Source organism: Ursus americanus, chromosome 26, assembly GCF_024610735.1.
Source record: "Ursus americanus isolate L20-20 chromosome 26, mUrsAme1.1.p, whole genome shotgun sequence".
In the NCBI taxonomy this organism is placed as follows: domain Eukaryota; kingdom Metazoa; phylum Chordata; class Mammalia; order Carnivora; family Ursidae; genus Ursus; species Ursus americanus.
This window is the reverse complement of record NC_142152.1, coordinates 19,359,751-19,372,302: the sequence shown is the minus strand read 5'-3', so window position 1 is coordinate 19,372,302 and position 12,552 is coordinate 19,359,751.

The window sequence follows — 12,552 nt, the reverse complement described above, 5'->3', positions numbered from 1 at the left end:
CCAGCTTCCGGGGAAGGACTTCATGTATTCTTCCGTCCATTCCTTCGACTAATGCGTATTGAGCACCTTCTCAGGTCTGAGCTAGGACCTCGGGGTCCGCTGTAAATTAGCTAGACAAGGCAAGGGGTCTGCTATACCTCCGAGTTCACGGGGCAGATAGAACGAAGAGGATGGGATTGTGGATGTGGAGGACCAGGCTGGAGCAAGGGCATTAGAGGCAATTAAGAGGTGAGCTTCTGTCCCCAGTTGAGCAGGATCGCTTGACCAACTCCTGTGTTGGAAGTTACAGAATTGCGGCCAACTGGGCCAGTTGAAAAGTGATAAGAAGCGGGACCCTACGTGGAGAATAGGCTGAATTCCCAAAGTGGGCCATGAAGCCACTGGTTTCCTGCTTGAGGGCTCTGCGGGGAGCAGGATCCCCTGGAGCGCAAATGTCAAGTGAAGGTGATTCTACACACACACCTGCCCTGGGCCTCTGAGTGCCAGCACCCCACCAGCTCAGCTAATTCTTCTGTGACATTCTTGGGGCCAGGGACTGTCTTATTTACTCGGCATTCCCCACTCTACTGTGCCTGACACACACTAGGTCTTCATTCCATCTTCCTCACGCTCTTTCTCGCATGCTTGCGTGCTTTCTTAAGAGGAGTAGCTTTTATTTCCTTGTCTCCCAAATAAAGTTGGTTGAATTGGTTGCTTTAAATATTTCTTGAATTAAAGTCACCCTATGAGGCAAGATAAAGACAGGGGGGTTGCTTTAGGCCAAGACTGGAAAACCAGACTGGGGGAGAGATTCCATTGAGGATTTCTTGGCTAGTCAGCAGCAAACCCCCAAATACACTGAAACCTCCTCACCCAGCCTCCTGCCAAGGTGTCTGGTACCCCTCGTAGTTGCCACGAGGCCAAACTGAGAGATGAGAGGAGAGCCCACAGGGGGTGGAAACTGAGGCCTTGCTATCAGGGCTGTTATGAGGTAGGTCTCCACTCACCCTGGCTGGGTCCACACAAGAGTTGGAACTGGGCTGGGGGATTTCTTGGTGCAGAAGGTGTCTGGGACAGGTGTACTGTTCACTCCAAGGGCTGCCTCCCTGTCCCATAATAATGCCATTCCTACTGTGCACTTATGCTGCTCAACCCCTTTACGTAGCAAAATCTCTGTCCTCACAAGAACCCTGTTGGTATCTTGGTTCCACATCTGAAAGTTGACATACCTATTCTTGTTTCTTTTTCTTTTTCTTTTTTTTGTTTTCTTTTTTCTTTCTTTCTTTTTCTTTCTTTCTTTCTTTCTTTCTTTCTTTCTTTCTTTCTTTCTTTCTTTCTTTCTTTCTTTCTTTCTTTCTTTCTTTCTTTCTTTCTTTCTTTCTTTCTTTTTCTTTTCTTTCTTCTTTTCTTCCTTCAGTCCTTCCTTCTTTTCTTTTCCTTTTTTGTGAGTATGGTTGACATACATGGCATAGCCATTCTTACTTGCAAGCTGCAGACTCAAGGATATGTAATCTTGAGACATCCTTCACCTTGTATTCTATGGAGTTGGGTTCCATGTGGCACCACTCACACAGACAGCAGCAGAAGTGGAGGGGGAGGGGCAGAAGGAATGGGAGAAGCATGCTCCCGGCTGAGCAGGAAGCCCCATGCAGGGCTCCAACCCAGGACCCTGGGATCATGACCTGAGCCAAAGGCAGACGCTCAACCGACTGAGCCACCCAGGCGCCCGCTCCTCAGGTAAGAATTTCTATCCCCATTTTATGAATATGGAAACTTAAGTGCCCAGAGAGGTTAGGTAACCTGTCCCAAGTGACCCAGCTAGTAAGCAGCAGAGGCCAGACTCAACTTCAAGCGAGTCTGGTGTCAAAAGCTGTTCTGTTTTGACTTCATCCCTCTCTTGGCCTCCTCTTCATGCCAGCCTACCCTGGAAGGATGAATGGGGATGTTATGTTAATGGCATCTGTCACGTTGCTTACTTATCCCGGGACATCCATGATGAGCCAGATGCCAGCCAATGGGCAAGGATGTGAGTGATGGAAAACAAGCGTGTGAGTGATGGAAGCTCGCCTCTTGCCAGGAGATGAGGATGAAAAGTCTCTTGACCAAACCTGTACCTGAAGCTGCCAGTTCCCTACCCCAGGGAGACAGTCACCACCGTGACCGAGGAGGTGGGGATGGGGGCAACCCCAGGCTCCCTGAGAGACACCTTTCCAGAGACTGCAGGTGGAGGGAGGGCCCAGCATCAGCCTGAAGCCAGCCCCACCCTCAGACCTGAACCTCTGACAGACTCCTGGGGGTGGGGGTAGGTGCTGTCTAAGAATTTGGGTTAGAGGCGTGGGGGGTGAAATGTACCCTTTTGGAGACATTCGGCCAGGTCACACTGGATCCAAATTCTGGGTCTGCCACCTAACAGCTCTGCGGCTTTGAACCAACCATTAAATTCTCTCTTAGCTTTGATTGCTGACCTATAAAACAGCCTGGTACTAGATTTGGGAGCACCCCCTGGCCCCCTGAGATAGCACTGCGGTCAAGAACATGGACTGTAGGGTGTCCGGGTGGCTCAGTTGTTAAGCGTCTGCCTTTGGCTCAGGACATGATCCCAGAGTCCTGGGGTCAAGCCCCGTATTGGGCTCCTCTGCTGGGAGCCTGCTTCTTCCTCTCCCACTCCCCCTGCTTGTGTTCCCTCTCTCGCTGCCTGTCTCTCTCTGTCAAATAAATAAATAAAATCTTTAAAAAAGAAAAAGAACATGGACTCTAGAACCAGAGTGCCCAGGTTCCAACTCCTGTTCTATCACCTCCTTAGTGACCTTGGGAAAGTTACCTGACTTCTCTCTGCTTTCTGTGCCTCGGTTTCCTCATCCATAAAATGGGGATAATGGTAGTACTTGCCCGTTAGAATTGTCAGGAAGATTAGAAATGTGCACAAAGCTCTCCTGTGAGTTTACAAAATAAGGTTCTTTTTTTTTTGTAACTTTCAAATATTGATATATGTGACATATGATATTTTAGGAAGAAAATAAGGTTCTTATGAGTGTTGGTTACTATTATCATCATGTAGGAGGCATTGTACTTGGGACTGGCGAAATGTAGGGAACAGGACAGATCTAGTCCCAGCTATCGTGGAGTTTGGGCCAGTGACTGAAGGAGGTGATATTTTTAAAGCACTGAGCATGTTCCCGACCCTGGGCACTCAGTACATCGTGGCTCGTACTATTATTATTAATGGGAGCCAGATCCCTTACTACACTGAATCTACTCAACGTCTCTGACAGGTCGGGTGTTCTGTCCTCACAACACAAATAAGATGTCGAGACTCAGGGAGGGGGATCCGGGGCGAGGGAGGAGGCCACCTCCTTCCTTTGCCATAGCACTGGTCATTTTTAGCACCAGCTGCAGCTAAGTCATTCTCCCCTGCTAGCCTCCTCCCTGAGTCACTACCCAGCCGTCAGCAACAATTTTTGGAGGGAGGAGGAGGGGGAAAATGCAAGGGAGAGAAAGGATGTGTGTTTGAATCAATAATCCCATTATGAATCTGTCACCCATGAACGTGTTTCACTTTTTTAAATGCTCTTGTGTATTTGGGGCTTCCCCCTTGAGAGTAAGCCTTCTCCTTTGTTGTGCTGGCCAGTTCTCCTGAGGGTCTCCTCAGAGAGCCCCAGAGGCCCTCCTCTATCATCCTCCAGTCGTCAGACATTGGGCCAGGCATTCCACTTTCTTCGTTTAGTCAAGGGGCTACTGCTGGGAGAAAAACAAGAGAGATTCTGGTTCACATTTAACTTACATACAATGAACGTGTACTAAGTTCTGGACTTTTTGACAATGATTCAATGCATCCGTCCAACTACCCTGAAAGATGTGTATCATCGTGCTTTCCACGTGAGGAAGCCACCTCAGTGAGGCTAGTTGACCTTCCAAGGAGCATGCGGCCACCAAGGGCGAAGCAGAGTCTAAATGCCCTGCTTTCTTCTTTTCTTTCTCTCTCTCTCTGAGTAAGCTCTAGGCCCAACATGGGGCTTGAACTCATGACCCTGAGATCAAGCATTGCATCTCCTACCAGCTGAGCCAGGTGGGCACCCCTCTTGTTTTCTTGAAGATAGAATCAGAGCCTCAAGCAGAAGAAGGGACCTTGGATAGAGGGAGGGAAAGGATGCCCCAGGAATGCTTGAGCCACCATCTTGCCCCACCGAGAATGGGGGAGGGGAAAGGAAGGGGCACCAGAAGGGGTTGAGAAGGGCCACTGAGGGGAAGGCTGATGAATCCCTGGAGCCCAGGGCTGCTAAGAGCATCTTTCCTCACACACCTGGGCCCGGTTCTTTCTTCTAGTTCTCCAAGGAACAATCCTCTTTGGACTTTTCTTGGAGGGCCTCAGAGAGTGGGAAGGAAGGAACACACTTTTGGCAATGCTTTCAAGCCAGCCTTGTAGAAAGCCCTGTTTCTGTCAGTCCCCTCCCAGGTGCCCCCTGGAGCCCCCCCCCCCGGGATCTTATCCCAGCAGAACACCACCCATCAGGCTTCAGGTGCCCACAACACCTGTGCCCTCCCTCCCTAAGTATGAACCCTTCCTTCCTTAGTCCCCAAGGGGAAAGAAAAACATTCCACTCATGTCGCCCTGTCTCTTCCCCGGTGTTCATCTATGGGGAGTGTGGAGCAATGGGGAAAAGCAAGCCTTAGAGCACCTGCTCCGTGATCAGCCTGCTGCACGTCCCTTGCTGTGCCTCAGTTTCCCTTCGGTCTCAGGTAGGAATGACTGCAGCCCTGATGCCCCAAGAGGGTGTTCTGTCTTATGCCATAGGACTGTTGCATGAGAACTTAACCGGGTATCTTCAGAAAGTAGTTATTGTACACCTGCTCTGCACCAGACGCTGTGGGAATACTGTGGGGTCAGAGAGAGCAAAGCCCCTGTTCTCATGAACTCAGATTCTGGTTGTGGGACACAGTTAACCAACAGGCAAGTAAATACGCCAGCAAGATAATTTAAGAAGGCAAAAGTACTAAAGAGAAAATAGAGCAGGGTTAGGGGTTACAGAGAGATTGTGGGAGGGGTCTTTTTTTGACAAACAGGAAGGACTTTCTGGGGAGTCAGCGTCTGGGTGGAGACCTGAGTTGTGAGAAGCCAGCCATGTGGGGGGGGTGCTGGGGCAGGTGGCAAGGTTAGGGGGACAGGTGGTGTTCCTGCCCTGGGGAGGAACCAGGTAGGCATTTTTTTTTAATTTTTTTTTTTTTAAGATTTTATTTACTCATTTGACAGAGACAGACAGCCAGGGAGAGAGGGAACACAAGCAGGGGGAGTGGGAGAGGAAGAAGCAGGCTCCCAGCGGAGGAGCCTGACGTGGGGCTCAATCCCAGAACTCTAGGATCACGCCCTGAGCCGAAGGCAGATGCTTAACAACTGAGCCCCCCAGGCGCCCCCCAGGTAGGCATTTCTGAGGAACAGCAAGGAGGCCAGGGAAGCTGGAGGGGACAGCTGAAGGTCAGGTGAGCCTTTGGGAGGAGCTCCAAGGGTCAGTAGGAGTCAGGCCCTGCAGGGCCTCATGGGCCAGGGGAAGAACAGTGGATGTTATCCTCAGTGTGAAGGGAAGGAGTTGTGAAACAAGGAGGCCGTCAGGAGGCGGCTCTGTGGTCCAGGCCAGAGACAGCACAGGTTGGTTTAGGGGTCAAAGGCAGCCGTCGAGGTAGAGGGTAGAGGATAGATTTGGGATTAATACAGAAGAAAGTGGAAAGCAGCAGAGGCTCTCCCACGGCTGAGTGCAGTTGTTAAAGCTCAGAGACCTTGGAGCCCAGGTCTCTCTGACAGCCGTTTCTATGTTCTCACAGAGTCCCAACAGTGCACACAGCAGGCCCTGGGCTCCCCCGAAGGGATCTGCAGGAAGCTCAAGGACCCCTGTGGCCTTTCTCCTTCCCTGTGCCCAGAAGTTCAGCCTCCATCTGTTTATCAAATTCAGGGGCAAGTTTCAGATCCAAGCAGGTCCCAATGATCAGTGGAGCAGCCTGCCATAGCCGTTACTGTAAAGCTGTTGTAAATGGGTGGAAAGGCAGGTGGGTCTGGAAGAGGAGCACGAGACGGAGGCAATGGACATGTCACCTGATGGGCAGCTTGACCAGAGACCCAGGAGGCAGGTGGGAGTGAGGGAACCATGGAGATGCTGCAACCACTTTAAGAAGGGCAAGGGGTGGGGGAGCAGAGACAGCACCAGGGGCTGATCCCAGGAAGAAATGTCCAGATTCCTCACTTACTGGGCCTCTGAGGTGGGCAGCTTGACCGTCACTATTGCGTGACTTTGGGCAGGTCCCTTCTCTTCTCTGAGCTTCAGTTTTGTTGTGTGTAAAATGAATTGTTGGGGCTCCTGGTTGGGTGACCCACTGTTGGCTTTGGCTTAGGTCATGATCTTGGGGTCCTGAGATTGAGCCCTGCATCGGGCTCCACGCTCAGTGCGGAGTCGGCTTGTCCCTCTCCCTCCCCGTCTGCCCCTCCTCCTGTGCTCTCTCTCTCAAATAAATAAATACAATCTTTAGAAAAATGAATTGTTGTGAAGATTACATGAAATATCTAAAGTCCTATAACAGACACTCATTATTTTGTGAGCTGTCCAACATCTGAACCTGATTCCTATTTGGGAGAACTCCCCAACTTATGAGTCCTAGTGGAAGACAGAGCCCTGGATTCTGCAACGACACTGGAAATGCCAGACATTTGCTTTCCCAGCGTTCCTTGCAGCTGGAACAGGGTCATGGGACCTGAGATCCATCAGTCAGAAGCAGCCGCCCCTGACTTTTTATTGGGAGCCAGTGACACAAAGAAGCAAGAGAACCCAGGAGAGTCTCCTGCAGTGGCAGCAGTGGCTGCTGTAAGATCAGGTTCCAGGGTAACAGGCTGGCAGCAGAATTCCTTGCCCAGGGTCAGTGGTGGCATCAGTGGGAGTTCCAGCACCTAGGGTCCAGTGGAGATGACCGTAACTGCAGTGGCTTCTTCATGAGACCATACTGTCATGAGCTTTTAGGCATTGACTCTAGCCTGCAAACCTGGAGAATCTCTGCACTACCCAGTATCTTTCTAGTAAAGTCCTTCTTTTTTTTTTTTTTTCCAAACAAAAAATCTTACATGTTTGGGCTACCTGGCTGATTCAGTCGGTAGAGCATGTGACTCTAGATCTCAGGGTTGTAAGTTTGAACCCCACATCGGGTGTGGAGATTACTTAAAAATAAAATCTTTAAAAAATATATCATACAGGGGTGCCTGGGTGGCTCAATCGGTTAAGCGTCTGACTCTGGGTTTGGCTCAGGTCATGATCTCAGAGTTCTGAGACCGAACCCCGGGTTGGGTTCCCTGCTCAGCAGGGAGCCTGCTTCCCCCTCTCCCATTTGCTGCTCCCCCTGCTTGTGCTCTTTCTCTCTGTCAAAATAAATAAATAAAATATTTAAAATATATATCGTACATATTTATTACTGAACCAACCTACTAGTGCAGAAGCATAGAAACAGAAAAAAAATAGCATGTTCTCAATAAAACACGTCTAACTGTTCAGGCAGTAGTGACGTTTACGGAGTGATACGGATGAACAGGTGAGCTCCATGCAGCATAAATATGTGTACCATCTCAGGTGTGATTCTTCAGATACCCAGCTTGATTCTCTCCAATATCCCCTCTTGGAACTGTACCTGACTTTATTACCAGTTTTCATCTGAATCCGCTGGGGAATGGGACAATTCTGCTTTTGCTTCTTAGCCAGGAACAACTTGATCCTGCGAGTCTTGTGAGAAGCCAAGGCAAAGAGCAGTCCAGTGCACACACCACAGGGGCGGGGAAAAGGAGAGAGGGGCAGTAAATCCCCTTTGAGTCAAATCAGACAGTTGTTTATAACCCAGACCCCGAGCTATTATAAGATGTGAGTATGGTTCCTAACTCTACTCCCCAGGGCCATCCCACCTGGCAACTAGCTTCCCTTAATGATTTTACTTGGGCCAAATTTGAGCTGTGATTAGTATGGGGTTACAAAGAGAAGGGCTTTGGAGAGAGATCTCTTCATAAATTCTGGGTCTATGGTATGGATGAGACTGATGGTTGCCCCCTCAGTTTCTAGTCTCTCCTTTTTCCTTAGTATCAGAGCCCTCATTTTATTCAGAGTGGTGATGTCTGTAGGTAAAAGACTACATTTCCCAGCCTCCTTTGCAGCTAGGAGGGACCCTTTGATAAAGTTCTAGCCAATGAGATGTGAGCAGAAACCTTAAGCCATTTCGAAGACCCCTTTGCTCTTTCCACCCTTCCTTTAGTTTCTGTCTAGAACACAGACATGAGGGCTAGTGTCTCAACAGTTGTTTTAGACTATGATGTGACCTTGAGGATGGAAGCCAAGATTAGGAGAGTGAGTGAACAATAGAGTCTGGGTGCCTGGAGACTCAGAGTCACCATATCAGCCCTTAGCCCTGAATTGCTTTAGTGAGGTGTTTTTGTTTTTGTTTTTGTTTTTCATAGGGAGAAGTAAATTTCCATCTTCTACCAATGTTTAAACCACTGGTTTCTTTTCTTTTTCTTTTTCTTTTTTTTTTAAACCACTGGTTTCTGGTCTGTCACTAGAGGCCACAAGCAATCCCTCACCAATACAAAGCAGAAGCATTTGAAATCAATTTTTTTCACCTGGGGGAATGTTGAAGGGCTTGTCATGACAGCTAAGATCTGCTTTCCCCCAAGTTTTGACAGCTGGGACTCTCTTGAATCTGTCTCTTGTCTCCAATCTTACAGACATTGATGCTCACTGATTCTATTCTTTCCCCCGCCATCTAGATGGCTGTCTCTAATATTTCGAGTGGTGGCCCCTAGAATAGCTTTTGCAGTGGTCTAACCCTGATTTCGTCACAGAGAGGTCCCTTGCTTTTTTGTTTTGGTGCTTTTCCATGGTGCCCAGCATCTTCTGCCCAGGGAGAGCTGTGGACATGGTTCTACTCCTGCCTCTGGTGCTAACGCATGTGCTGTGGGGTCTTTAGCTTCTCTGTGTCTCAGTTCCTTTACCTGTAAAATGGGAATGGTGATGCCTATCCTGGTTTTCTTAGCTCTCGAAGAAAAATAGGCTTGAAAGTGTCTAGAAGATGGTGAAGGACCATATAGAAATCTGGTCATCTTTTTCCTGGTTACAAACGATGGCTCAGAATATATCAACCATCTCGTTTGCAAGCTTTCATTTTTTCTACTTTATACTTATCCGCAATTGCAACTCATCTGCCCACCTTTCTCCCTCTTCAGTCTTTTAAGACCCACCCTAGATTTATATCTGTTGACTTGGTATTTTACTATATATAATTCATATATAGATAGCATTTATTTGTTGAGATTTACAACTACTTCTGGCAATCCCCTTTAACATTTATCGAGTGCTTACTATATGCCAGGCATTTTGCTGAGCTCTGTACATGAATTATCTTATTCAATACTCATAAAAAACCTATGAGATGGGTGTTCTGTTACCTTCTTTCTACAGATGAGGAAACTGAGTCACAGTGTGGTTATGGTCAAGCAGCTAGTGGAATGTGTAGTCAGTATTTGAACCCAAATTAGGCTTTGTGGCAACAAGACTGGTCAGTTCGAGTAAGGAAGCAGATGCCGAGACAGTTAGGAGTACAGGTGACTTCTTGGGGTGATGGGTAACACCTGGGAAAGGTAAAGGGGGAGGAAGGAGGTAAAGGGGGAAGACTGGACGGGAAGAGCCTCAGACCACAATGCAGATCTCACAAAGTCTCAGCCAGTCTAAGAGGGAGCTTTGGAGGAGATTGCCCAGTTTGAGTTGGGCAGAAACAGCCAGGCCCCGGGCTCGCCACCCTGCCAAGCAGACTCACTCAAACACTGCCGTGGGTGATTATAACTAACGATACTGCACCGTGTACTTGAATGTTACTAAGAGAGATGTTAAACGTATTCACCACAAAAAAGAAATGGGAGCTAAGTGATGGGGTAGAGATGGTAGCTAATGCCATGGTGGTAATCATTTTGCAATTTATGAATGTATCAAATCAACATGCTGTGTACCTTAGACGTATACAATGTTATGTGTCACTTATACATCAATAAAGCTGGGGGGGGAGGGGAGAAACTACTGTGTGCATCTCCAAGAGGCTGCAGCTGGAGTCCACTAACCTCACTCTTGCACCTGAATAGTAAGTCTTTCTTGAGAGAACATCCACGCAGTGCAACTCCACACATTCTGCAATATGGTGTCTGCAAATATGCAGACAACATCTGCATCTCAGGGGTCTATCTCTTGCTCAGGGTCCTGGGGTCCCTAGCACATCGAGGCTTGGGTTGGTCTCAGGTCTGCTTCATACAGTTCATTCTGGGACCGGTGGCTACCAACACATGCTCTTTTCCTTGCTGAGGTCAGGTGAATAGTGACAGCCAGACCACACGGCCCATTTCAAGTCTTTGCTTGGGTCCTATCTGTTTACACCCCATTGGCTGAAGCTAATCACATGACCAAGACCAAAGGCAATGGAGTGGGGCAATAAACACCCACCCCCCCAGGGGAAGTTATGCCGAGAGTGGAGAGGGAAGGAAGAATTGTGAACAAATGCATACACTATCCAGCTAGCCATCGGGCACCGAAGACCACATCTTGGCCGATTTGTCATAAGTGGCAAGTACAGCACCCAAAAGGGAGTATTATGGCGGAGTGGCTAAAAGCATAGTTCTGGAGTCAGATGGCTAGGGTCAGACCCTGGCTCCGACATGACAAGCTATGCCATCTCAGGTTTACTTGACCTGCAGGAGCCTCAATTTCCTGTTTTGTAAATAGGGATATTAAAGAATCCCTGTACTTTCTGTGATGCCGGGTCCATGGTGGGCCCTCACAAGTGTTGCATTTACTTCTAATCCTTACAACAGCCCTGTGTGATGGTGTCTTACTGTTTGCTCCCCCAGAACTGTGTGTCAGTCTAGTAACCCACCTCCCTCCCCATGTCCTAAGACAGCTTGCAGCAATGGACCTCCCAACTCCTTCACCTGTGACCATCTGTTCTCAATGCATGCCCATCAACACTCAGGTTCAGGACACCTCTCTGGAAAAATCCCGTCGCATCCAGCACCTCCTTATGTTTCTCTTTAGTCGTCCTGTGGAGAAGTTTGTTCTTTCCCACGCGGCCAGGGATATCCTCCAGCCCATCCCAATTTCCTCTTGCTTGGAATCACCACTTGGCACAACCAACGGTCAAGGTGGGGGGAGATGTTGAAGGAGGTGGGAGGAGAGACCCCTTTCCAGCACTCCCCAGAGGGAGGAGGGACTGTGGTGGGCACAGTGGGGAGGAGGCCAACAGAGCACGGAAAGCCAGCCAGGGAAGGTTTAGCCTGCAATCCAATTCCACTTAATATCCCATAATAAAATGCTGTCAACATGAGTTTCCTGTTCAAGTGGATTTGTTAAGAAGGCTGGGGGAGGTCAGAGGTGTATTCTGGCTCTCCTGGGGTTGGAGGAGAGACCAGTGGAGTAGGGGGGTGCCTCAGGCTTGAGGGCCCCCTTCTCACCCGTCCCCGCCGCAGTCCAGACAGGCTCTCAGGAAGGAGTTTGTCACACTTGTCTGTCTCCGTCAACCCACGATGACTCACAGAGGGGCCCCTCACCCCCTGGAGGGAGGCTCTGTCTCCTCTGATAAGCATCCAGCCCATGAGGTAGAGAGTGTGATCTTAATGTAGGGGACTCAGAGTTGGGCCAGAAGGTGGGGTAGTGTGCCCTGGTTGAGGAGGGTGTGTTTCAGAGCCCCTGGAATCCCACCATGAAGGGGGAGCCACAGGCCAACACTAGGGCAACTTTAGGGGACAGAGGGCTGCTTACCGAGAAGCCTGAAGGTCTGGGGTGGCCTCGGCCCTCTTGAATGACAACTTGGGGGTGACCTCACCTAGTTATTCAGAATGGCTGTTGTCTGCTACCCATCTCTGCCTCCCTGGCTGACCCACTGCTAAGCTTTCCTTTTTCGGGGGGCGGGTGGTGTTGCGGGGGGCACAGGCCTGATTTCCCCAGGGTCCTGACGTGGCTGAGCTGCCCAGGGAGCCTTGAAGGGGAGCTTGACCAGACCTCACTACTGAGTGGTCACCGTGGATCAGGCACAGAGCTGGGGATTGTCCTGATGTCGTCTTGTTGAATCTAGGGAGCAGCAAGGGCGTTAGGGCGGGGAGAGAGACTGCAGGAGGGTGGGGGGCTAGTATTCTCCCCATTTTCTTAGGGAGTAAACAGAGAGTTTAAGAAACGAAACCAAGACCTCATGTAGTGAGAGAGAGCCGTGGGACAGGCGCCCACGCGGGAGGTGTGACTTCCCAGTGACTCAGTCACGGCCTTCAGGAGCCCAGCTAGGGCTTGGAGGGGAAGCTGGGGAGGCTGCAGAAAGGCGTGAGGCACAAGTTGAGAGGATGAGGTCAGGCCCTGGGTCCTCTTCCTGGGCCTGCAGGCGGATGGCACGCGAGGACTATGAGACCGGGGGTGGGGGTGGGGGGGCTGAGAAGGGTAAAGGGCTTGGCTTCCAGTGCTTTTGTGAGCCCTTTTAATTCGTGTAAATGAGGGTTTTTAATTTGTTATTCTGGGTTTTATTTCTATTACCATC